Source organism: Hemitrygon akajei, chromosome 9 (genome assembly GCF_048418815.1).
Source record: "Hemitrygon akajei chromosome 9, sHemAka1.3, whole genome shotgun sequence".
NCBI classification, from domain to species: domain Eukaryota; kingdom Metazoa; phylum Chordata; class Chondrichthyes; order Myliobatiformes; family Dasyatidae; genus Hemitrygon; species Hemitrygon akajei.
The window spans coordinates 80,275,405-80,290,263 of NC_133132.1; the positions used below are offsets into that span (position 1 = coordinate 80,275,405).

The 14,859-nt window shown below is 41.8% G+C and overlaps 3 protein-coding genes across 3 annotated transcripts in view; 2 read left to right on the forward strand and 1 right to left on the reverse strand.

Moving 5' to 3' along the window:
- Positions 1–1,560, reverse strand: part of ttk (ttk protein kinase) — a 61,015-nt gene extending 59,455 nt beyond the window's left edge. Inside the window, exon 1 of the mRNA XM_073056426.1 lies at positions 1,495–1,560. The gene's annotated coding sequence lies outside the window, so the exon portion shown is untranslated. The remainder of the gene's footprint in view (positions 1–1,494) is intronic.
- Positions 1–14,859, forward strand: part of LOC140733296 (SH3 domain-binding glutamic acid-rich-like protein 3) — a 234,651-nt gene that overhangs the window by 106,715 nt on the left and 113,077 nt on the right. The window lies entirely within an intron of this gene.
- The window catches only part of elovl4a (ELOVL fatty acid elongase 4a), a 62,176-nt gene continuing 61,409 nt past the window's right edge, over positions 14,093–14,859 (forward strand). Inside the window, exon 1 of the mRNA XM_073056427.1 lies at positions 14,093–14,533. The gene's annotated coding sequence lies outside the window, so the exon portion shown is untranslated. The remainder of the gene's footprint in view (positions 14,534–14,859) is intronic.

Consider the following 14,859-nt stretch of genomic DNA (forward strand, 5'->3'; position numbering starts at 1 on the left):
AGGATGCAGTTGCACAGAGAGGAATCAAGGCCTAGGTCTTGAAGCTTAGTGATTATTTTCAAGGGGGTGTTAGCGTTGAATGCTGGCATTGCTGTAGTCAATGAAGTGCATACTGATGTAGGCACCTTCATTGTCCACATGTTCCAAAGCTGAGCAAAGTCTCAACGAAATGACATCTGCTGTTGACCTTTAGTGGTGATAGGTAAACTGGAGTAGATCCAAGTCACTCCTCAGGAAGGAGTTGATATGTTTCATGACCAACCTTTCAAAACACTTCATCACAGTGGATGCAAGTACTACTGAACATAACCATTGTTACTGTTTTTCTTGGGTACTGATATGATAGAAGCCTGACTGATGCAGATTGGTACACCAGAATGCTGCAGCAAGGTCTTGAAGTTGTCTATAAACAATCTAGCCAGTTGATCAGCACAGGCCCTCAGTTCTCAGCCATCTGGGCCAGATGCTTTTCACAGATTTACCCTCCTGAGGGGGCTCTATGTTCTATCAGTCAAAGCAAGCTTAAAAGGCACTGAGCCCATCTGGGAGTGAAACCTTGTGTCATTTACGTTGCTTGCTTTTGTTTTGTAGGAGGTGCTGGCCAGAGCTGTCAATCGTCCTCTCTGATTCAAGTTTGGTCTGGAATTGCCACTTCACATGTGAGATAGTTTTCTGGATTGTTGGATGCCACCAGTCTAGCCCTCAGCGGAATGCAAATCTCTTGGTGCATCCAAGGCTTCTGGTTGGGAAGACTCAATGATTTTGTGGGGACATACTGGTCCACAAGTGTTGTTTTTTATATAAAATCCATGACGTCAGCTGCATATGCATTCAGAACTTCTGATGAGTCCTTAAACACAACCCAGTCCAACTCGAAGCAATCCCGTAGCCGCGCACTTCTACCCGTCGTGACCACCTCCTTGCTGATTTACATCTTGTGCCTTGCTCTTTAGTCTCTGCCTATATGCAGATAGGAAGACGACAGCCAGGTGGTCAGTCTTCCTGAAATGCGGTCGAGGGATAGAATGGTAGGCATTCTTAATGACAATGCTAGAGTGGCTGAGCGTGTTGGATCTTCTGGTGCTGCAGGTGATGTGCTAACGGTAATAAGGCAAAGGTTTCTGTTCATTTTCAACAAAATAAACCCCTTATGAGAGTACAATCCAACAAGGAACGACCAGCACGTATAAAACGAATCAAAGGCTTCTGTGCTGTAACAAATTAGAAAGGGACTACCATGTACAAATCTTGGGAACGCAGCTGCATGCTAAAGGGCGGTAAACGTTGGGAAAAGGGTAAAATGTAAACCTGAAACTGGTATTGTTTATGACCAAGAGGGTATGAGGACGCGAGAGGAAACGGATATGGGGTCAGTGGTTATGGGGGCGAGGGGGATATAGGGGACCGCACTACATTCTCATGCCCCTCTGATCTCCAGACCCCAGAGACTCTGCCCCCAGCTCCCATGCCGCCCAGCCAACCCCAGCCACTTACCGAGCAGGACGAAAGTTGCTAACAAACATCAACACCAGCCGCCAACCGCCCGTGTTCAAAATTGCCGCACTTCTCAGCAACGAGCCCTGCTATTGGCCTGAGGCATAGCAACGATTCCAATTCGCTACCGGAGGGCTGTTGAACCCGCCCCCTGACGCAATACGAACTGTAGGGGTCAGGGGAGCATTGAGGACGAGCGGAGCGGGGCGGGGCGGGGCGCTAGGCAGCGCAGGCTTACAATTCGAAGTGAAATGCATTAACAAAATACGTAAGAGAATCTTGATATTCATTTTCTTTCAGGCATTTACAGGAAAACAAAAGACAATAGAATTCACGAAAAACTGTACATAAATAAACCGGCAAACATACCAATGTGCAAAAAAAACCAAATTGTACAGAAAGTAGGACTGAAAACATCGTCGTAAGGAGTCTTTGAAAGTGAATTCGTAGAATCAGTTCATATTTGTCATGAATAAAATTATCTAATCCAGGTTAGGACCCTGATAATTAGTCTTGAATTCAGTCCGAAACGTCCGCTGTACTTTTTTCCATAGATGCTGCCTGGCCTGCTGAGTTCCTCCAGCATTTTGTGTGTGTTGCTCGGATTTCCAGCATCTGGAGATTTTCTCTTGTTTGTAATCTTGAATTTGATGGTGTGGACCAAAGGCTTGTGTACTTCTTGCCTGATTATGGCATAGCTTGGATGGCGGGGGTCTTGAATGATAGACGCTGCCTTGTGTTAGCGCTCCGCGCTGATGATACTAAATTGAGTGGAAAAGCAAATTGTGCAGAAGATACGGAGAGTCTGCAGAGAGATATAGATAGGTCAAGTGAGTGGGCAAGGGTCTGACAGATGGAGTACAATGTTGGTAAATACCAGGTCATCCACTTTGGAAGGAAAAATGAAAGAGCAGATTATTATTTAAATGGTAAAAAAACACTGCAGCATACTGCTGTGCAGAGGGACTTGAGAGTGCTTGTGCATGAATCACACAAGGTTGATTTGTAGATGCAGCAGGCTATTAAGAAGGCAATGGAATGTTGGCCTTCATTGCTAGAGGGATTTAATTTAAGAGCAGGGAAGCATGCTGCAACTGTACAGGGTACTGGTGAGGCTGCACCTGGAGTACTACGTGCAGTTCTGGTCTCCTTACTTGAGGAAGGATATACTGGCTTTGGAGGCGGTGCAGAAGAGGTTCACCAGGTTGATTCCAGAGATGGGGAGGTTAGACTATGAGGAGAGATTGAGTCACCTCTGACTCTAGTTGCTGGAATTCAGAAGAATAACAGGAGATCTTATAGAAACATATAAAGTTATGAAAGGTGTTTCCACTGGTAGGTGAGACTAGAACCAGGGGACATAGCCTCAAGATTCAGGGGAGTAGATTTAGGATGGAGATGAGGGGAACTGCTTTTCCCAGAGAGGGGTAAATCTGTAGAATTCTCTGCCCAATGAAGCAGTGGAGGCAACCTTAGTAAATATATTTAAGATGCTTTGATAGATTTTTGCATAGGAGGGGAATTGAGGGTTACAGGAAAAAGGCAGGTAGGTGAAGGTGAGTCCATGATCAGATCAGCCATGATCTTATTGAATGGCAGAACAGGCTCGATGGGCCAGATAGCCCACTCCTGCTCCTATTTCTTATGTTCTTAAGTGTGCTCAAGGGTGAGAAGCACTTAGCCCATGATGGGCAGTATATCCACCACTTTCTGTAATCTTTTCTGTACTTGGGCATTGGTGTTTCTAGACCAGCCTGCGATGCAACCATTTAGGGTCTATAGAAGTTTGTTAATGTTTTTGGGTGCATGGCAAATCTCTGCAAACTCCTAAGAAATGTCTTTGTGATGGGACTTACATTCTGGTTCCAGAACAGATTTTCAGAAATGATAACTGCATGGAATTTAGAATTACTGACCCTATCCACTTCTGATCCCCTAATGTATACTGGTTCATGAATCTCTGGCTTCGAGCTCCTGTAGTTGATAATCAGCTCTTTAGTTGAGCGAGAGGTTGTCATTGTGGCACAATCAACCAGATTTTCAATTTCAATTTGAATCATAAAGTAGGTGGGGATACTAGTGTGCTCCCAGAGATTTTTTACTTGTTCAAGGTGCCCCCTAGGACATACTGGTTACAGCCTGCAGATGAGTGGAGAGATTACGCTATGATCCTTAGTATTGGTGAAAGACGTCTCCACTGCACAATTCAGTGTTCTGCAGGAGTCTCTTCTTTGCATAGCCCATACCATTATTCTTTTGAGAGATGAAATGCATTTCCCCCAAACATTTAATCAGTAAAATATTTTAAGTTTTAATAACAAACTGTAATTGGAATTACAGATGCATATCAGAGATGTAAGTGAAATGGGCTAAAAAATCTGCTAATTAAGTTTAAAGGGGGGAAGAGGAAGATCCAATCAGAACAAGTGTGAAACTATGGAATCATTCAAAGAGGCAAGCTGTATCTATGATTTTTGAATAACTTCAAACATAATTCTTCAATATCTTAACTGTTCATTACTTCAAGGATTGTTAGCCCTCCAGGTTTGATTTCTACTTCAAGAAACCTGGGAGGGTTAACAATCTTGAAGATCTTAAAGAACACATTAACTTCATTTGCTTTAAAATCTTTCTTTCAAAATGAAACTTTGACTAGACATTAATTGGAAATATCAAGTCAAATATTACAAGTCTTGTTTGGGTTCAAGCAATTTACGCGTAGAGAACGTTTAACAGTTTAAAGAGTATGATTACTGGAGGCTATCACTGATAAGAAACAATAGCTTCATAGAATGATAGCTGAGACCATCTCCAGAACAATTGATGGCTTTAAAAGGATGACTCTGGAAGTAGTATTTTTCCTCAATTGTGAATAGGTAACAAAAAGCCATTAATTTAAAATTATCATTGAAGTTAGGAAAAATATCCACATAATCTTTAAATGATTCTGTCTGCTTCACCAAGAGATAAATCAAAGCAGATTGTCTCTTCCAAAGGAATTGTGGTAAAAATCTGAAACAATGAAGTTCTCTTCTTCTTGGGCAGTTCGCTGGCTCAACAATAATCTGATGTTACTCCTGTTATGTGTATCCTGAGGTAAGTGGAAAGACCTAGATGGACGCTGCAGACTTTGACTTGTGGGGCAGGTAGTACTTAATTAGGTAAGTGAGTAGTTTTGGATACACACACAAAATGCTGGAGGAACTCAGCAGGCCAGGCAGCATCAATGGGAAAGAATATACAGCCGACATTTTGGGTCGAGACCCTGTTTACTCTTTTCCATGGATGCTGTCTGGCCTGCTGACTTCCTCCAACATTTTGTTGGTGTTGTTTTAGATTTACAGCATCTGCAGATTTTCTTGTGTTTGTGTAGTTTATGTTGTTCTATTCATAGAGACTTCATCATGCCCTCACAGAAGTTCCTCCTTCATTATGATTTAGCACTGGTCTGAGATTCACACGGGCTGGTGAGATGGTTACTTTTTTTTCCAACCTTTTCAACATGTCCCTGAATTTTCTCTGTCCTCCTGGAAATTTCTTCCCATTCCAGACAGGCTGTTTAAGGAAATGAGGTCCACCCACCAGAGGTGGTTGAGCATGATCAGTGCTGCTGAGGTGATGCTGACATTAGTTTGCAGATCCTGATACTTGACTTGGAGGATCTTGCAGAGCTGGTGGCATTACCACATTGAGCACTTATTATTGCTTGTCTATATATATTTTTCTTTTTCTGAGCTTGTAGGATTGTGGAGAATCAATGCAATTTGATACACCATAAGCTGCTGCTGGTTTTGTGTTTAGAAGATACTTTTCTTCAGTCATCTCGGTGTTGTGTTAGTGTACTGGAGTTGGGGTGAACATCATGCACATTTATTTGGATCTTGTTGAATCTTTTTGTCACTGGTAGTATTTTGCAGAAAGGGCATTTATCTTCCAAATGTTTAAACTAAGCCTATCTTTTTGTATGCTTTTGGTGGTGTTGGGGGAAGGGGAATCAATGGTTACTCGTAGCTCTGTTTTGAAATGTGGATTGCTTGCATTCAGTGATTCAAGGTTAATGAATCTTCATTCAGAGTGAAAATGATAATTATCAAAAAGTGAAAAAAAACTGGAACTCAGAAGAATTTAGGAAGTAGTCATTATAGTTGATAAGTGTGAGAGGACTAAAGTAGGTAAGGTTGAGTCGGTGTGCTAGAAGATGCTGACATCAGATTTTTATCCTACTGGGGATCCAGAGTGTGTTGGTTGTACTGCTCCAGAGCCTTGGCACACTTACTGTTAACAGTTCAAGTCCCAGAAGTATACAGAAGGAAAGATAGAGAAATACCTGCAAGAAGTGTAGCAAACTACCTCAGATTATTTTATTTATTTATCACATGAACGTTGATACATACAGTGAAATGCATCATTTGCTTTTCCAACCAACATAACTTAAGGATCTGCTGGAGGCAGCTCACAAGTATCACCACACATTCCAGTGCAAATATAGTATGTCCACAATGTTCAGTAGGAACAAGTAACAACAACAGAATGACAGCAGCAAAACAACAACAGCAAAACAAGCCCCCTTTCTCCCTCCCAAACACCCACTCACACACAGACAGCTCTCCAACCCCAGAACCAGCCACCTCCAGCCATTAGTGAACTTGCAGATATCGGATGTCTGACTCCCCCAGTAGACTCTCAGACTTGCAGACCCAGAAATTCAGTCATCAGTTTTCGACTTCTGGACTTCCAATCAACCTTTCGGGCTTGGATCTTCAGGATCAACCCCAGGACTCGCCAATGATGGGATCGGATATCTCAGGTCTCGATCTCCCAACTTTAATGGGGCTAGTTGGTTAACAAAAAAGATCCACAAAACCCAAAAATGGACCGAAAGCATGATATCCCAGTAATGCATAGTGTGAAAGAACTGAAGCCCTGAAATGTACAAACCGTGAGGACAGGATAAGAGAGGGATATTTGTGTCTGTCTTCCTGTGGTTTTGACATCTACAGTGCAATAAAATTTACAATACTGTCATAAAATAGAAATTTCATGTCTTTGAGTTATATCCCGGAAGACTTAGAAATGCTAATAGTCAAAAATTATTAAGTCAGTTAAAAGGCCTCTGAAAGAGTGTTTCAGTTACACAAGTAAATGTACTCTATTGAATATCTTGAATACAGCCGAATATAGCATTTCATTTTCTATAGGATTAGTTTACTTTTATAGGTTGCGGTAACGTTTTTGCACTGGAATGAATCACCCAGCCAATATGTTATTCTATGCAGACTGTGTTTTCTACATTGGAGTGGGAAAGCACTTTTCACTCATCATTACGAAAGCCCAGCGGAGGTTGTTCTTCCTATGCCAGCTTAGGAAACCTAACTTCTCAGGGAATATCCTGTGAATTTTTACACGGCTATCATTGAGAGCGTTATGACCGTCTCTATAACTGTTCAATTTCCCCCCCGCTTTCTTCCTCTCCTCATCCAGGTTGCAACAACCCAGTGGAGAAGTTCATTGACTCACAAACATGAGAAAATCTACAGATGCTGGAAATCCAAAGCAACACATTCAAAATGCTGGAGGGACTCAGCAGGCCAGACAACATCTATGGAAAAGAGTAAACAGTTAATGTTTGGGTGAGACTCTTCATCAGGACTGTCAACTACCAATACTAAAAGATCTGTTCAACACCAGAGTAAAGAAAAGAGCTGAAGAAATTACTGCTGCATCCACCTACCCTAAAAGCCACCTATTCAACTAGTTGCCTTCAGGGAGAGCTACAAGTCCATCACCACCAGGACTAAGTGTCATCTCTGAAGCTTCTCAACAAAACTGACGTGTAATACCGCAACTGCTCCTGTACAACATCCATTAACTGGTCTCCTTGTTCTGTTACCTAATCTGTTCATAAGTTCACACTTAAAAATTTAATCATGATTATTGATGATTGCACATGTGGGCATCCTGCTAATTGTTAATAGCTAATGGCTGCTTGCATTATTGGCTTGTAAATTGTTGGTTGCTATTGGGTGTCACTTATGGTGTTGCCCTGTGCTTTATGCTTGGTACCAAACCACAGTCAATTCTGGTTTTCACAAACTGGCAATAAAGTGCTTCTGATTCTGATTCTAAGAGTAATTTCTGACTATTGAATTTGTGTTTAACCACCTGAAATATAATTCAGAAATAATGAATGGGTACTCAAAACTGCCCAACGCATCACCAACACCAGCCTACCTGCCATCAAGGACATGTATGCAGAAAGGAGCCGGAAAAGAGCCATGAAGGATCCTACTACCCTGCTCAAGTACTATTTGTCGGAAATCTGATTTATATTTAACTGTGGATCATTGGAATAATGAAATACATAGTTGTATTCCATTTGAAAAAATTACGTATAATCTAAGAAATGAATATGATATATTTTTGAAAATTTGGCTCCCATACTTACAAAAGATAGGATTAAATACACAGGTCCTTTGAAGATAAAATCATAGTAATTGGGGAAAGTAAAAATAAATATCAAAATTATTTTGAACTCCATGGAGCATGTGGGGATCCTCCGATATCCAGGCAATCTTTTTCTTCTTTCTTTTTTTTAGATAAGGGTTAAGGGGGGGAGGGTTAAGGGGAGGGGGGAGGGTCAACATTATTTTTCTTACTATTTTATTATCACATTTATTCCTTGTAATTTCTAAAATTTAATAAATAAATAAATAAATAAAGTACTATTTGTCCCACTCCTAAAGGGAAACATTAACATAGCATCCACACTACATCATAAAACTCTAAAGCAGTTACTTTCCCTGAGCAGGAAGGCGGATGAACACCTCCACTCACCAATCTACCCCCTACACACCTCCAGCGACTATTTCTTTATCATTTCCTATCAGTCACCTTATGTACAGACACTCTGGTGCCTAGTGTCACTTTATGGACATACAATCAATCTATATACAAAGGCTGTCTCAGAATCAGAATCAGGTTTATTATCACTGGCATGTGACGTAAAATTTATTAACTTAGCAACAGCAGTTCAATGTTAATCTAGCAGGGAAAATATATAATAATAATAACAATTAAAAAATAAATAAACAAGTAAATCAATTACATATATTGAATACATTTTAAAAATGTGCAAAAACAGAAATACTGTATATTAAAAAAGTGAGGTAGTGTCCAAAGATTCAATATCCATTTAAGAATCAGATGGCAGAGGGGAAGAAGCTGTTCCTGAATCACTGAGTGTGTGCCTTCAGGCTTCTGTACCTCCTACCCAACAGTAGCAGTGAGAAAAGGGCATGCCCTGGGTGCTGGAGGTCCTTTCTGAGACACCACTCCCTGAAGATGTCCTGGGTACTTTGTAGGCTAGTGCCCAAGATGAAGCTGACTAGATTTACAACCTTCTGCAGCTTCTTTCAGTCCTGTGCAGTAGCCCCTCCATACCAGACAGTGATGCAGCCTGTCAGAATGCTCTCCACGGTACAACTATAGAAGTTTTTGAGTGTGTGTGTTTATTTACTTATATTTTTATTTATTTATTTATTAATGTGTTCTTTAACCTACTGTGTTTTTTATGCTGCATTGGATCCAAAATAACAATTAATTTCTTCTCCTTTACACTTGTGTACTGAAAATGACATTAAACAATCTTGAAATTTTATTACTTTAAAATTTGTACTAAACAGCTGACACTACAGGAGAGGACAATATTGCTGAAACCTGTTTGTTAGGACCACGTGAAGAGGCTTCATGTCAGATTAGATCCTGGAACAAAAATGACACTGCAGTTTCACTTATTTAAGGTAATTTCCTTCAAGCAATAAAAGTAAGACCTCTTGGCCTTGTGGTCAATAAAGATAATCTGATTAGTCACTGACAGATGGCAGCAGGTGGATTAATGAAGCAGACTGAAATCAAGGAGCCTGGCCTGCTCAGTTATCTCAGCTGGAAAGATCAACTGTTAATTCATTTCCGTAGATGATGCCTGACCTGCTAAGTTCCTCCAGCATTTTTGTTTGTGTTGCTCTCAAATACCAAAAGTTCTGTCTCATCAGTTTGTCAACAGATTAATATCCAGGATAGTGGTAAGGATATATAGAGAATTCTGCTCATAGAAAAGAGAGTTGAGAAAAAAGGGAAGGATATCTTAGTGTCAGCAGTTACATTTAAGGTTGTTATAATCTCTCAACTTTAAGTAATAGATAGATAGATAGATAGATAGATAGATAGATAGATACTTTATTCATCCCCATGGGGAAATTCAACTTTTTTTCCAATGTCCCATACACTTGTTGTAGCAAAACTAATTACATACAATTCTTAACTCAGTAAAAAAATATGATATGCATCTAAATCACTATTCTATTTCACCATAGAATAATGAATGTGTTTTATGTCCTTAAGAGAATCCCTTGTCAGGGCTAATTCAACGACCAACCCTGGAGCTTTTCTCACCCTGAAAACAGTAATGCCCATTTTATGTAAACTTCAGTGAACAAGTCAATGATATGTTGGAATGTGTACATGCACAATCTTCATCTGTGTGCCGCACCTCGATTATTGAGGTTGGGGCAACCTGGTATTTGGACTGGAGGCTTTACAGTTTGATGGAAAGGATTGAAAAAAGTGCTATGGTTAGCATGAAGAGCACGAACAAAGTGCTGGAGGAACTCAGCAGGTTAGGCCGTATCTATGAGAGGAATAAACAATCGATATTTTGGGTTGAGATTCTTCATCAGGACTGTCTACGGAGAATAATAAACAGTCTTGATGAAGGGTCTCAGCCTGAAAGATCGATAGTTTAATTCGCAGTTGCCAGCACAGAACGTGAATCTATCTAGACATAGCGAATGCATGTTGCATAGAGTTCACATGTACAGAGGTTTGCTGATCACTTTGAAAAAAAAACCATTTGAACCTATGAAAGGGACACAGAATTAGGCCATTTTACTCCTAAAGCCTGGTCTAACATTCATCAAAATCATGACTGCTGCTTCATGCACCCATGCTGGGCTCGTCAATTTCATCAACTTTGCCTCCAATTTCCTCCCTGCCCTTGAATTCACTTGGTCCGTTTCTGACACCTCCCTCCCTTTTCTTGACCTCTCTGTCTCCATCTCTGGAGATAAATTGTCGACCGACATCTTTTATAAACCTACCGATTCCCACATTTATCTTGACTATACCTCTTAGCAACCCTGTCTCCTGTAAAAATGCTATTCCCTTTTCTCAATTCCTTAGTTTCCACCACACCTGTTCCCAAGATGAGGCTTTCCTTCTCAGGACATCAGAGATGTCCTCCTCCTTCAAAGAACGAGGTTTCTCTTCCTCCACCATTGATGCTGCCCTCACCCACATCTCCTCCATTTCCCAGACATCCACGCTCACTCCATCTTCCCACCACCTTAACAGTGATAGAGTTCCTCTTATTCTTACCTACCATCCCATAAGCCTCTGCATCCAACACATTATTCTGTGCAACTTCCACCATCTCCAAAGGGATCTTACTGATCTCACTCTGATTTCCGCAGGAATCGTTCCATCTGTGATTCCCTTGCCCATTTAACACTCCTCACTAATCTCGCTCTCTGAAATTAACCCTGTAAGCAACCAAAGGGCTATACCTGCCCATTCATCTCCTCTCTCACCTCCATTTAGGACCCCAAACAGTCCTTCCAGGTGAGGCAATGCTTCACCTGCATATCTGCTGGAGTCTGATATTGTATCTGGTGCAGCCTCCTCTACATTGGTGAGACCAGTTGTAAATTGGGGGACCACTTTGTCAACCACCTCCTCTCCATCCACCAAAAGTGGAACTTAATTGTAGCCAAACCTTCTAATTGCCATTCCAAAATATCGGTCCATGGCCTCCTCTTGTGCCACAATGAGGTCACACTCAGGGTAGCCTCCAACCTGATGGCATGACTATTGATTTATTCTTCTGTACTCTTCCCCTTCCCACTTCTTCTATTCCCCATTCTGGTCTCTTACTTCTTCTCACCTGCCTATCTCCTCCTCGTGGTGCCCCTCCTCCTTCCCTTTCTCCTATGGTCCACTCTCTTCTCTTATCAGATTCCTTCCTCTCCAGCTTTTTACCTAACACCTGGCTTCAAATAGCCTTCTGGCTATTCTCCTCCCCCCCCCCCCCCCCATCCTTTTAATCTGCAGTCTTCCCCCTTCTTTTCCAGTCCTGAAGAATGATCTCAGCCTGAAATATAGACTGTTCATTTCCATGGATGCTGCCTGACTTGATGCGTTTCTTCAGCATTTTGTGTGTTTTACATGATTATGGTAATTGTGGATAAGATGTCAGGCTAAAATTTAGCAACCGTGGAGAAGAATATACTGTAGCTCTACTTATGTATATAAGAAAGCTGTGGAAGTGCAGCATGTTCGGGTGGAAATGGCCATACCATGTGCCAAGACTCAGCAGAAAGTACAGGAGACCATGGGAGTGGGACCTATAATATCCAGAATCCAGATAGATTAAGTTAGATAAGGTAGTTTTTCACTTTCGTGACAGATGTGGTAAATTGTACAGCACAAACTAAAAAGACAGAAAAATAAATAAAATTATCTTAAAAGCTGCAGTAAAAGATTAAAGACTGGACTCTGGAAGTTATTAATGATGCCTGACAAGGAGGAGTAAATAATGTTCAGACTTCAAAGGAGGATTGTTAATGGTTTTTCTAAACTTACAATGGAATGCTAAAAGCTTGTTAGCTCATGGTCAAGAATTTAAGAAATTTATTCAAGATTTACCAAATAAACCTAATGTAATATGTGTACAGGAAACCTGGTTAAAATCTTTTTTTATGTTTTAAGACACAAGGTTATGTTAACATAAGACACAATCAAAATAGGTAATGCAGAAGAAGTGACTACATTTGTCAAAAATGGGATAACACATAGAGTTACAGAAATTGGAATTGTTTGTGACTCAATTGTAGTTGAAATATGGGGAATGAATAGTAAAAATAATTTTTATAACCATTATGAAAGGTTAACACCTCATGTATTGGAAGTGTGGGTGGAAATGGGCAAAATAGGGGCATATGGTGTGGGGGTTTTAATGCTCATTGTATTATGTGGGGCTGTTGTGACACAAAAATGGATGGAAAGTTGGTGGAAGACTTTCTGAAAAAGTATTGATGTGCTTGAATGATGTAAATGGTGTTAATGCATCTTATGCTTTTTAAGAAGAAGAAAAAGATAATAGTCCAGAGTGGGGAATAGAGAAGAGGGGAGAGAAAAATATCCTGGAAGGAGAAATTGATGTTCATATAATCGGATTGGATCTTTATTTCCCACTCTGACCTTTCACTTCTCACCTGCCTGTTACTTCTCCCTGGATCCTCTCCCCCTCATTCCCTTTCTCTAATGGTCCACCCTCCTCTCCTGTCAGATTCGTCCCTCTCCAGCCTTGACCTTTCCCACCCACTTGCTTCACCTATCGCCTTTCAGATAGCCTCTCTCCCCATCCTTCCCCTTTTTATTCAAGCATCTTCTCCCTTTCTTCTCAGTCCCGAAGAAGGGTGCCTCGGTCCAAAACGGTGACTCTTTCCATACTGTGCGTGCTGAGTTCCTCTAACATTTCGGATGTGTAGTTTTGGAATAGGAGGTGTTGCTCTTCCAACTTGAGAGTGGCCTCATCATGACAGAAGAGGACGACAAGGATGAAAACATTGGAATGGAAATGAGAATAGGAATTTAAATGGTTGGCCACCAGGAAATTCCGCTTTTTGCAGATAGAGCGGAAGTGTTAACAAAGCACTCAGCCAATTTATGCCAGGTCTCACCAATGTAGAGGGGGCCACATCAGGAGCACTGCATTCATTAGACAAAAATTATGCACAGGTGTGGTGTTGCCTCACCTAGAGGGATTGTTTGGTCCTTGAACCGATGTGAAGGGGGAGGTAAACGGGCAGATGTTGCATTTCTGTCGCAGGAATATGTACCAGGTGTGGTGAACTACATATACCTGTCTGGACTGCTCCTGTGGCTCCTCCCACAGACCCCTGTATAAAGGCGATTGAGGCCTGAGCCCGGCCTCATTCTCCAGGATGTAGTGTTGTTCATTCTTCCAGTCAATAAAAGCCGATATCTCGTTTCTTACGTCTCAGAGTGAGTTGTTGATGGTGCATCACCAGGAGAGAGAGGGGCGAATTTCCTTTCCTATCAGAGTCTTTCATCTCCAGCCCTTTAAGTATCACCTTCTCGCTATTCTTACCCTCCGCTACCTTTTTTTTAAATTCCGGGATCTTCCCCTTCCTTTGCAGTCCTAATGAAAGTTATCAGCCCGGAACGTTGACTGTTTTTATTTATTTCCATAGATGCTGTCTGACCTGCAGAGTTCCTCTAGCATTTTATGTGTGTTGATTTGGATTTCCAGAATCTGCATAATTTCTCGTGTATATTATCCCTTAAAGGTTATTTAATAATTATAATGTGTTCCTTTTTTTGATCTGTTGATGAATGAAATATTTTGTTTCCATGTGTCTTGTATCACGGTTGCTTAGCGCGGGGTGTTGGAGCGTGCGCAGATGATGCGGCCCGGCCGTCTCTGAGTGACAGGTGAAACGCATGCGCAGGCGTTTTGTTGCCCGAGTGACAGGACAGCTGGGTGGGCGGACAATGATGGAGAACTGCTGAAAGTCGGCGTGAGCGGCGAGCGCCTTCAGTTTTAGGGGGTGTTGGGGTGTGAGAGCAAAGTCGGACCCTGGTAGGTAGTGTGTTAAGAAAGGTACGTGAGGAGGTAACCATTAGCTACCTGGTATCGTTGCCGGTCACCTGCGGCCGGTGGTCTGCTGTGCAGTTGAGTATCATCCCCCCCCCCACTCCCCCGGCGAGCGCGAGCGCGAGCACGAGCACGAGCAGGCGGACGGGGGCGAGCGGGCGGCGAGACACATTGACCTTGCAGCGAACGCGCTCGAGGAATCCCTTGATCATACTCAAGGTGGGAGCTGGGAAGCATCGCCCTGAAAAGAACCAAGCGTATCGGCGTTCCCTTTGTCTGCTGTGCGCTTCTGGAGTTACACCACCGGTTAGTTTGGAAAGAGTGCATTCTTTTTATTGCGACATGCAGCCGCTGTGGTTGATGCGACCGAGGCGGATTTGGAATAGGCAATGATCTGTTTCGCAGAATGGTTACGGAATAAAATATTCCGTTCTCTGTTATGTTTTTTAAATGCATGTTTCCTGATTTTCTTTTCGTGAAATGTATCCAGTTCCCGTTAATTTGCTGAAATAATGTTAAATGAATAACGAATACTTGCAGAAATCTCAGATTGAGGCAATGCAGTATGATGAATGATACGGAAGATCATTTGATGACGGTTTGAAGAAGGAAAGATGTAGGAACCAGAGCTG